The sequence below is a fragment of the Tamandua tetradactyla genome, chromosome 20 (assembly GCF_023851605.1).
Source record: "Tamandua tetradactyla isolate mTamTet1 chromosome 20, mTamTet1.pri, whole genome shotgun sequence".
In the NCBI taxonomy this organism is placed as follows: Eukaryota; Metazoa; Chordata; class Mammalia; order Pilosa; family Myrmecophagidae; genus Tamandua; species Tamandua tetradactyla.
This window is the reverse complement of record NC_135346.1, coordinates 9,016,908-9,027,613: the sequence shown is the minus strand read 5'-3', so window position 1 is coordinate 9,027,613 and position 10,706 is coordinate 9,016,908. Positions and strand designations below refer to the sequence as shown.

The 10,706-nt window shown below is 35.1% G+C and overlaps 1 pseudogene; it reads right to left on the bottom strand.

The window, feature by feature from the left end:
- Window positions 1-1,329: 1,329 nt before the first annotated feature.
- On the bottom strand, window positions 1,330-4,283 carry LOC143664270 (calcium uptake protein 3, mitochondrial-like; annotated as a pseudogene).
- Between the last annotated feature and the right edge of the window lie 6,423 nt (window positions 4,284-10,706).

Sequence of the window (10,706 nt, the reverse complement as noted above, 5' to 3'; positions counted from 1 at the left end):
GTAACTTAAATACGTCTTAGGAGGGAAGATAAATGAACATTACCTTCCACATACAATGTATAAATATATTAGTTTAAATTTACATTTCTGTTTTTTGTATAGTATTGTTATATAAACTATACTTTTGCTAATTGGACAGATTTCTATTAAGTATTTTGAAATTCTTTCCTCCATGTGAAAATCTAATCTCTTTTGTTTTTCAATAAAAAGCTTTTCTTTTTCTGAGACATTATTTTGAATTACCTTTACATTTAAGTGATTAATAATTACTCTGAACACTGGCTGTTTGGCACCACTTTTGCATGTGGTCCTTTGAAAGAAATAAAATACTAATTTCTACCTAGTATGTACATTAGTCTTTTAAAACTTTTTATTAGTCTCGATCACACTCTTTGACAATACAGATGTATATTGACAATAGACAATAAGTTACAGAGATTTAGGATACCATTTTTACTAGTTTTATTAACATATACTACCTGTAATCAGGAGCAGCATCATATTGAGGCAATAGTGACAACGACGGTGATTTTCATTATAAACTACCACTGTGTCTGCCTTCAATCTATATTTTGTACTTAAAAAAAAAATCTACATTTAAAATTTCTTTATACCTGAAATGATACCAGACAATTCTGTTGATTTTGGTATATGAACAAAAATTTTTTAAAAAGCTTTACATGATTCAAAACAGTATATGACAGTTAAGTACTTTAAAAACTATAAGTACAGTGTAAATCAACATATTATATAGTAGCATACTTTATATTTATTTTCCAATGTTTTTTCAATCTGTTCAAAAACCTGATAAATAAGAGAGATTTATTAATAATTCTAAGGGCTCAAATAAAAATCTCCAATAATATTTGTTTTCTGAAAATAAGTTCAGAGTCCAAAACCAGAGGAAATAATGTATGCTTCCTGTTCATTTTTAAGTGATCTGTATTCCATGAGTCATGACTTATTTTGAAATAAGGCAATTCTAATAAATAAATATAAATAAATTAAATGCATTCTCATATAGCCATTGAAAGTAGCTGCATAGTTCTGAAGGGAATGAAAAAGTACAGACAGCTCAATTAAATCAAGGCAAGGCTCAAATTGATAACACGTAACATCTGTAGTTAGTAAGAAGCTCTGCTTTATCTGGTCTTATGTTTGAGGATTCAGTTTAAGACAAAAACATAATTTCTGTAGTGCTACACCTTTTCCTTCATCTCTGCATGCTTTGACCTCAGACCTGATTCCACAACTCTCTAAAATTTTTGCTTTTTGTATTTGTCAGGTAGATAGTAATCCTTTGAACATTGTTTTACCAGTACTTATCTGCTATGAACTTCTTTTCAGACAAGATTTGAAAGTGGGATACTTCCGAACTATTTTACTATCCTCTATGGAGTCTGTCTTTCATAACTCCAATAAATTCTTTACAATATAATTGATCATCTTTGTCAACATCAAAAATCTTGAAGGCAGTGTTCCTAAATGTGAAAGTTTGAGGCCAATAGCTACATAGATGGTATGCTTAAATTCATCTCGCCCTATAGAACGACTTTCAACATTACACATATTCGGGGCTATTGCAAGATCTTCTAGATTGTTCAAAAACTGGAAAAGTGACTTGAATAAATCAAAGGTGATGCCCTGTTCTTCAAGTATATTATAATGCACATTTTCCAAAAACACTGATGTGCTTTCCGCATCTGTATATCATAAAAGAATACGAGCTAAATCTTCACTGCTGTATTCATCCCATTAGAGGAGGAAAGGGATTTAATTTCTAGAACTTCTGCCTGGAGGTTATCTATGAATCTATAAAAATCTCCAAAATTGAGCCCAGCTTTCCATTTCTTTCCAAAAAAGTGTACAAAAGGTGTAAAATCTGGTACTAAACTTGTGAGGTTATCAGCACTCTCTGTGAGGTCTGAAAAGAGTGCTTTACATCTTAGTCTATCCCATTCGATTTTGGAGACAAGTTCCTCTCCACCTGTTTTAAGTACGCTATTAGTAGGAGAATGGTATCTGTAAAGTTGAAGATGCAGCAGTGCTCTCTTTTCTTCATCTCCTTTAGTTTCTCTTTTTTCATTTTTTTTCCTGAAAAATGTCTTGAAGCACCCAAAGTTCCCTTTTATTCACTATGTCATTGCCATCCGTGTCAAAACGTTGAAAGCTATTCAAAACCTTCATGTTGCTTTGTTAAAATACATAGAAAAAAAGAAATTCATTTAAGAAATCACACCTCTTTCTTTAAGATTTTGAAATAGCTTTGATGATCCTTTCCAAGCTGGTGGAGTTCCAGAGAGCATATGATTTAATTCCTGCTTTGAAAGTGACTTCCATGTTTTAGTACATTTAGGTTCATCCATTGTAACAGCCAAAATCATACGGAGTCATGAATAACTGGCCTTCACATTCTATAGAAGAAAATAAATGAAATCACCTCCCTTGAGGTTTAGGAGTTCAAGTCTTCCGTGTCTGTTCTGCCCATAGCAACTGTCTCCTTGGCAGCCACAGCAGGGACAGGAAGCAGCCCCCGGCTGTGGGGATGAGGATTTGAGCTCTGCTGCTGTTTTCTCAGGGTGGCGTCCCAGCGCTGATGTGAGCACAGACTCCACCGTGGGATTCCCATACAGCTGAAAGCACAGGAGGCTGACCAGACCCCCCTTGTGCTTGTTTTTTATGCACTTGAATTTTAAGCATTATAAAGAAGTAAAAGATGTTATTACAAATGAAAAATGCAGTAATATTGGCGTTTATATTTTCCAATGTATTTACCTATCCCAGAAGTCTTTATTTCTTCTTAGGGCTTCAAGTTACTCTCCAGAGTTCTTTCCTTTCAATATGAAGGACTCCTGTTAGCATTTTTGTAAGGCAGATCTAGTGGCAACAAACTCCCTCAGCCTTTCATTATTTGGATATTTTAAAATTTCCCTCTCATTTTTGAACAACAGCTTGTCTGGATATATTTTTCTTGGTTATAATTTTTTTCTTTCAGCATTTTAAATATTTCCTCCTATTGCCTTCTGACTTCCATGGTTTCTAATGAGAAATCAATATTGTTTTATTAAGATTCCCATGTATGTGATTCTTTTGTTGTTTTCAAGATTTTGTCTTTGTGCTTGGCATTTGACAGTTTGAATATAATGTATATTGGTGTAAATATTTGGTACTTGTTCACTTTCTTAGATTTTGTATTCATATCTTTCATCAGATTTGGGATATTTGCAGCCATTATCCTTTGAATTTTTTTTGCCCTTTTATCTCTTTCTTCTTTTGGGACCCCTCTGATTTTGTATACTGGAACACTTGATAAGGTCACAAATTCTGTAAGACTGTTTTTTTTCCTTCTGCTCCTCAGACTGGATAATTCCAATTATCCAACTAATCCATTCTTCTGTCTCCTTCAATCTGCTATTGAACCCCCCTCTACTAAATTTTTCATTTCGGTTATTGCACTTTTCAGTTCTAGCATTTCCATTTGGTTCTCCTTAATAATTTCTATCTCATCATTGAGAGTCTCACTTTATTCATGTATTATTTTTCTACCTTCTTTAGTTCTTTGTCCATTTTCTCCTTTAGTTTACTAAATGGATTTAATAAATCTAAGATCATTAATTAATTTATGATCATTAATTTTAGAGAGTGAATTTTCTCTTGATTAGTTTCCATTGAATTATTTTTTTCTTGTGACTGGGCACTACTTTCCTGTTTCCTTGTATGTTTTATAACTTTTTTTTTTTAAGAACTAGACATTCTGGCTATTATGTTGTAGTAGCTCTGGAAATACAGTTATCTCACTCCAAGGAAGGTGCATGGCTGTTTATGTCCCAGTAGATGATGGTAGGAAGTCATAAGGCTTAAACCAAGTCTAATAAGTTGGACCCTTAGGGATTATCAGATCAAGAAACACCCATACACAACAGAATGAAAACCAATGAAACAAAAAAGGTCCTGGCTGTTTATGACCCAAGAACCTTGGTGGAAGCTGCTACAGCCCAGAGATCCAAAACCAGGGGCAGTGTCTGCTCCGGCATCTCAGGGACCCCACTCCTGCCCCCACCCCATGACATACCTTGACCTTCAACCCCAATTTTTGGTGGACAAAGTTTCATCTGCCTGCACTGGCCTCACCTTGTAGCTCCTGGAATCTGGGCTACATTTCCACAGTCACTGTTGTTTTCATAGCCACTGCTGGGCTGAGAAATGGAGGTGGTTGTTGATTTGAGCTTTAAATTATAAAAGCTGAACTCTTGGCAGCCTCTCACTTCCTCTGGCACCCCCATAGTTGTTCTAAATGTCCATTCTGGTTCCAGAGTTACCACCTAGTCAATTCCAATCCCTTTTCCAGGTCATTTATTTTTCTGGTAGATGGAGCTTATTTTTATATTCTGCCATTTTGCATTCTTTCTTTTTCAGTGTAGGTGTTTAGTGCTATACATTTTTTTCTAAGCACTACTTCAGCTGCAGCTCACATATTTTATATGTTGTATTTTCATGTTCATTCAGTTAATAATACATATTAATTTTCTCTGTAGCTTTTTCTTTGATCTATAGAAGTTTTACAGTCTTGTAGGAAGGGAGAGATTTGGATAACACAGGTCAATTTTCATAATGGGGCACATGCAAATGTAGAGGGATGTGTAAAGTGTGTATGAGTGTATAGATGGTATACACCTCATCAGGGAAGTACATTTTTGAGAAATTTTTTTAAGGCAGGTTTGTAGACTACAGTCTCTAGGCTAAATCCAGCCAAATGCTTGTTTTTGTAAATAACATTTTATAGAATGGAGTGCCTGATTTTTTAAAGGTATTGTGTATGGTTCTTTCATACTGCAATAGCAGTTGATTAATTGAGCCAGTGACCATATGGCCTGCGTAGTCTAAAATATTTTCTCTATGGTTCTTTATAGAAACAGTTTACTGACTCCTGTTCTAATGGATTAGAGTTAACTGGGCAAAGTGAGGGTATTACGGATATCCAGGTTGAGCGTGTAGGATCTGCTAAATTACAGTGGCAAGAAGGCAATAGAGAGAGAAAAAATGGCATGCTGTAAGATTGAACGTTATAGACTGTGGCCTGTGTTTCGGGAATGAAGGAATGGCAGAACATGCGGCTGGAAAGATAAGGAAGACACATCCTGAAGAGGCTGGAACATAGGTAGTTTATCCTGAAAACACTGAAGTATATAGAAAAAACTTTAAGTAGTAGATGTAAATGCTCCCATTTGTATTTTAGAAAGATTTTTCAGGTCTAGGGGGTGGTAGTTTGATAGAAAGTGAGCCTGGAGGCAGGGACACAAATTAGAGAAGTGATGAATGTCTATTTGAGAAGAAAAAATAAAATTCTATCTTTAAGACTACTTTTTGGGATGGGCAACTCTAAACTCTCTCGACTAAACTAGATGTCTGTTTTTTAAAAAAATGCTTTTATGTTATTTAGTTGAAAGACGAAAGATTTGTTTCTGGGATATCTGCAGAAATTGTTATGAGGATAATTTATTGTTTTATTGCCATATGCAGCATATTTCATTTTCTGTAGGTGTTTTTGGCCCTTATAATAAATTCTATACTTATGTCTGTCAAATTTTATCTATGAAAAACTTTTAAAGAAATACATTTGGGCCTAATGCACAAGAGAAGTCTTTCAGTAAGAGTTTCTATCTGAATGTCCCTCTAATTCTTGAATTTTATTAAACCCATTGTAAAAAGGCAAAATTTGGAAATTAACCACTCTTTGAAATGTCTAATTCTGAGTATACATACAGTAGATTGATTCTTCCTGTAAGTAGAAAATGAAGTGAATAATATACCTTAAAGGGCTGGGAGAGAAAGAACTGGCATCTCACCTTCCTGCTTCCCTATTAATAACTCAAAGTTGGACATTAGAATCAAATCTGTTTGCTCTTGGCTCAGAGGGAATGCAATAGCATTTAGTGCCTTTTGTATCTCTCATGCAGAGAATCAGTTTCCATTTTCATTTGTAAATGATGTAAGGGATTCTTCTAAAGGGAAGAATTTGCTCTTCTAAAGGGCAAAAAAGGTACTCCATTTAACCCTTCCACTCTTTTCCTTCCCAACTAAAGAATTTTGAAGATTAAATTTCCCCAAGCTGAAGGAAAAATGTAACTACATCTATTTTTTTTTATTTACAAAGTATTTGCATAGAGGAAACCAAGTGTGTAAGTTTACATTGCAATTAGGCCAATTTCCCAGTGTTTTGATTTTTTTTTATCATGAATATAAGAAGCCACAAAGATTAGAGAAAATAAAACTATGACAATAATTTTTGCATTAAAATTGCCAAAAATCATATGGTAAGTATTTTAAAACTTTCCTAGTGGCCTTTAGCTAAGATGTTCTTAAGTATTATAGCACTTAACAGGATATATTTATGTATGAGTGTTTATGTTGTTGAATACTTTGGAGATATTTATAAATTTAAAATGGAATCTTTATGTGAAAAGAACTGGTACCTTGGGTAGTAAGTTGAATGGATTTTTTTTCAATACTAACAGAAATTTTCATTTAGTACCTTTTTCTGCCTTCTTTTTGTCATCCAAATGGCGTAAGACTAGTGGGAGAAACAGATACTGAGAATCTTTTTTGAAGTGCTAACTGAATTTACATTCATAACATTTATAGTGTTTTATTTTTTTCCAGAATTTGAGAGATGTTTGTTGAAAGTAACCTTTTCCTCCCCATTTATCCCTTTGAGTGGAGACATTAAAACAATCATAGGCTCCCTATCTTTTTCATATTTTTGAAGCAGGATCAAATTATTATTACTTAAGAAGGTATCATATTATAGACCCAATTGTATTCACACAGTCTGGTTAGGAAAGAAGACATAAAAAGAACGGTCCATCTTTAAGAACGTTCTATGAATTTCATGGACTATAAAAAACAGACAGTCCTTTACACAATTTATGTAATTTAGCCCTTATGCAATTTAACCCTGGAATCACATTCTGAATAGGATAATCTGGGACAAAGGAATTATTACTTATTTGGCTATGATGGGCATATCTACCAAGTTATACTTGTACCACTCTTCTCTGACTTAGAAGGTAGAATTGTGAAAGAAGGGTAACAATTTCATTTGCATTTATATCACAAATGGAGGCACTATTATGTTAATCTGTAGGCTTATGTGCCCAAATGATATTCTTAAATACTTTTTTATTTAGACACATATCAGGAAATGCAGCTACAGTTTTTTGAGACATTGAGTATACTTGATCATTTTTGGTGGGGAGTTCTTTTTTCAGACACTCTTAACTTATGAGTGGAATCTGCTTGTGTTCATTATAACCATGTTTATTTTGTTTTCATGCAAGCCACTGCAGTGATAAGCAAAGCAGGTAGGGATATCACAAACTTTATGGTTCAGATATTATCTCTATGACATTGTGAACTTTTAAAAGTTATTTGAAAATGTACTTTCAAAATAAATTGTTAACTCACTTCTCTAATAAAGCAATTTTTTTAAAAAATAGAAATTGCCATGGATCCTAGGGGCCAGTCTGAAGATTGCTTTTATTTAAATATACAAGAACAGTATTCGATATGCCATAATAAACACAGATGTTGTTAAAATGGCAGTCTTTTTCTTTTATAGGAAGAGGTATTAAAATGGTTATTAATGTACCTTTTTTTTGAAATGTTGCCAAAAGGCCTTCAATCTCATTACATGTCCTTTTGCAAATGATTAAGCAATTAATTACTCTCCCCTAACCTTTCTAAGCTAAATGCCACATTGATTGAGAGGCTCTGAATTGGCTCATGTTACTTTCTTGGTCAGATCATGTGTTCCTATAAAATAGCGTTGTTCTTTTTGACATTACACTTACCTATCAGAAAGGTCATGAGGATGGAAAAGACTGATAGGGTTTGAGACTTTTGGTTCATTGTTTCTTTGTGGAGTCTTGACCTGTATTCTCATGGAGTTAGAGGATAATGCTTCCTGAGATTTATGATTTCTGCTGCTAGGAAACCACAAGAAATTAGTTTTACTGGCTAACTCTCTTTCCTCTGTCTGTTGATATATTGAAACAGTGATGTAGTTTTTGCTCATATGTTCCCTCTTTTGAGATTGTTTGTCATATTTCAGTTGCTAGGCAGTGAAACATATTTTATATTCATGAAGCTATACCAACTTGATGCTAAGGCCAAGTTTGACGATCTGCTGGCATGTTTTATGCCTGGCGGGGGAGGGGGGAAGCATAAAAGTGGGACCGTTTCAGCTTTCGACCTTTGGCGCAGAAAGCAGTTCTAATAATTAACTCTTATCGAATACCTGTAATAAGAAAAGGAGCTTCTTCAGTAAATTGCCGCAGGGTATTAAGTTGGGAAGCATGAAAATAGCCCAGTGAACAGCTGGGCTCATAACAGTGAAGCAAGAGAACAAAGCTGCCAAGAGTGGAGAACACATGGACTCACCAACCCAGAAGGCTTTGGCCTTGGCAGAACATTGCTGGGTATAGCGATGACAGATCAATGGGAAAATAGTTGATAAAAGCAATAACCATCATCCATGAGCTATTTAACCCAGTGGATCCATTTTATGGTTTCTTAGTCCTTAATCATGTTAAATAACTCAGATCTGTTGCATAGATGTATAATCATCTTGCTGTTATAAACTCATATAAAAATATTTTACTCAAAGCTAACCATCTTGCATGCCAAATGAGACTAGGTGATAAAAATGCTGTTATTTATTCACTTTTGGAGTGACATTTAGAGACTTTCTGGACCAGGGTACCATGTAATATTCAGGCACCCTTGAAGGAATGAGTAATGAACATGCCATTAAGAACATTTAGTCTCCTTTGAGTTAACTTTAAAAAAAACCACTTCTGGATTTTGCCATTAGAATTACCTTCCTGAAATGTATTAGATTATATTATTTTACCATCCTACAGTCTTAATTTAGTTGCTTAAAAAAATTAAGTTCTAAACCTCTTAGTTTGGCATGTGTGCTTCTTTATGACATGGTCCCAGGTTATCTCTCCAACCACTGTCCCTCTTCACTCTGCATGCTCTGGTCCAGCATCTGTCCTCTTTGCTGTGTCCCAGTGTCATCACATAATCCCACATCTCTGTACACTGGTACACGGGTCTCTCACTGTGCAGTGGTCCCTTTATCCCTCATAGTAAAAAATTAAGTCATTACTCAAATGTAGCATTCTCTTCAGACCTTTTTTGGATTCTCACAATTAGAATACATTTTCAATTCATCCAGTTCCTCTTAACACAATGCTTATATCTCCAGTTAGTATTTATTTTATTTTGCCTGGAATTGTGGCTTTCCCAAAGATTTTAAGGTTTTCATGGACATGGTCCAAGAGCAATTCATCCTGAGTCCACAAAGCCTGGTATTGTTGGTATTATTGATCATTCAGTGCAGGATGCTATTTGCTTAGGATACAGATATGAAGTGCTTGGTCTCTCGCATATGCTATGTGCTTATTAAAGATATGTTGAGTGATGGAATGAAAGAGAGGGCTTAGTTGTCTTCCTCTGATAGTGAGTTGTTCCAATCTTAAAAAAGCATATGGTTCTAGGAAATCTGGTAAACAGAATGAGGGATGATATTTTAAAATACCCAGTCTGGGAATTCCTGTGAAGAAAATCAGTGAAATAAGAGTATTTAAAGATAGAGGAACCTTGCATCACTCATTTTGAGATTCCCTTTAGCTGCTTTATATTAACATTTAACAAATAGAATGATCTTCTCATTTGGCCTGAGTCTTAAACAACAGGACCTTGATGACTTCTCCGTGGATGGCTGGTTCCTGAAGGTCCCATGCACAGTATGTGGGAAATTTCTAGTTCTTAGAAATGGTAGAGATTTTATAAGACTGAGATTGTGGCCAATATTCACCTTTTCCTGAAAGTTCAGAGCCAAATATTGAAGAAGCTGCCTGGAATATATTAGAGATTATAAACATAAGTGCTAAGTGTGACTGAGAAGTTAGTTTGGAAATACAGTATGGAAAGTCTTGAAAGCCTCCCAAAGGGATTTGGATTTTTAATCAGAGTAGCAAAACACCAAATGCCTTAAGTAGTTAAATGACTTAATGTTCTGTCTGTTAAAGGCATGTTGATGTGCCAGAAATAAGATGAACAAATGGGCTGCACAAATGAATGCTTAGAGGGTCAGAGATCAGATATGAATATAGTTTTATAGTTAAAGATGGATGAGCACCATAGTGAAAGTTATTTTGGAAATAAAAAAGAGGGAACACAGATGGTGGAACCATTTTGGAGGATTAATCAATAGGGTCTAGTGGTTGGTGACAGACGTGAAAGAGAGAGGAATGTAACGAAGGTGGCTGATCTGAGTGCCTGGGAGAGGCTTTTATCAAGAGAGGGAACATAGGAGAAGGAAAATAATTGGACAATGGGAGGTTTATAAATCAGGATGACCTGGGCTATCTGATGATCATTTTAACCCTCAGATCTCAGTTGATTAAAATAAAAGTTTATTTTCTTGCTGTCCTGTTTTGGCCTGGCTGGAATTTCTGCTCCATGTCTTCCTGACTCCTGGGGACCCAGGCTGACAAATCAGCCACTTCCTGGAAAGTTGCAGTTGCTGTGGCCGAGGACAAGAGAGCTCTGAAGGGTGTTGCAGCAGCAATTAAATACTTCAGCATAGAGGCGACCCATGTCCCTTCCCATAACTCATTGACCAGATTCCATGCAAC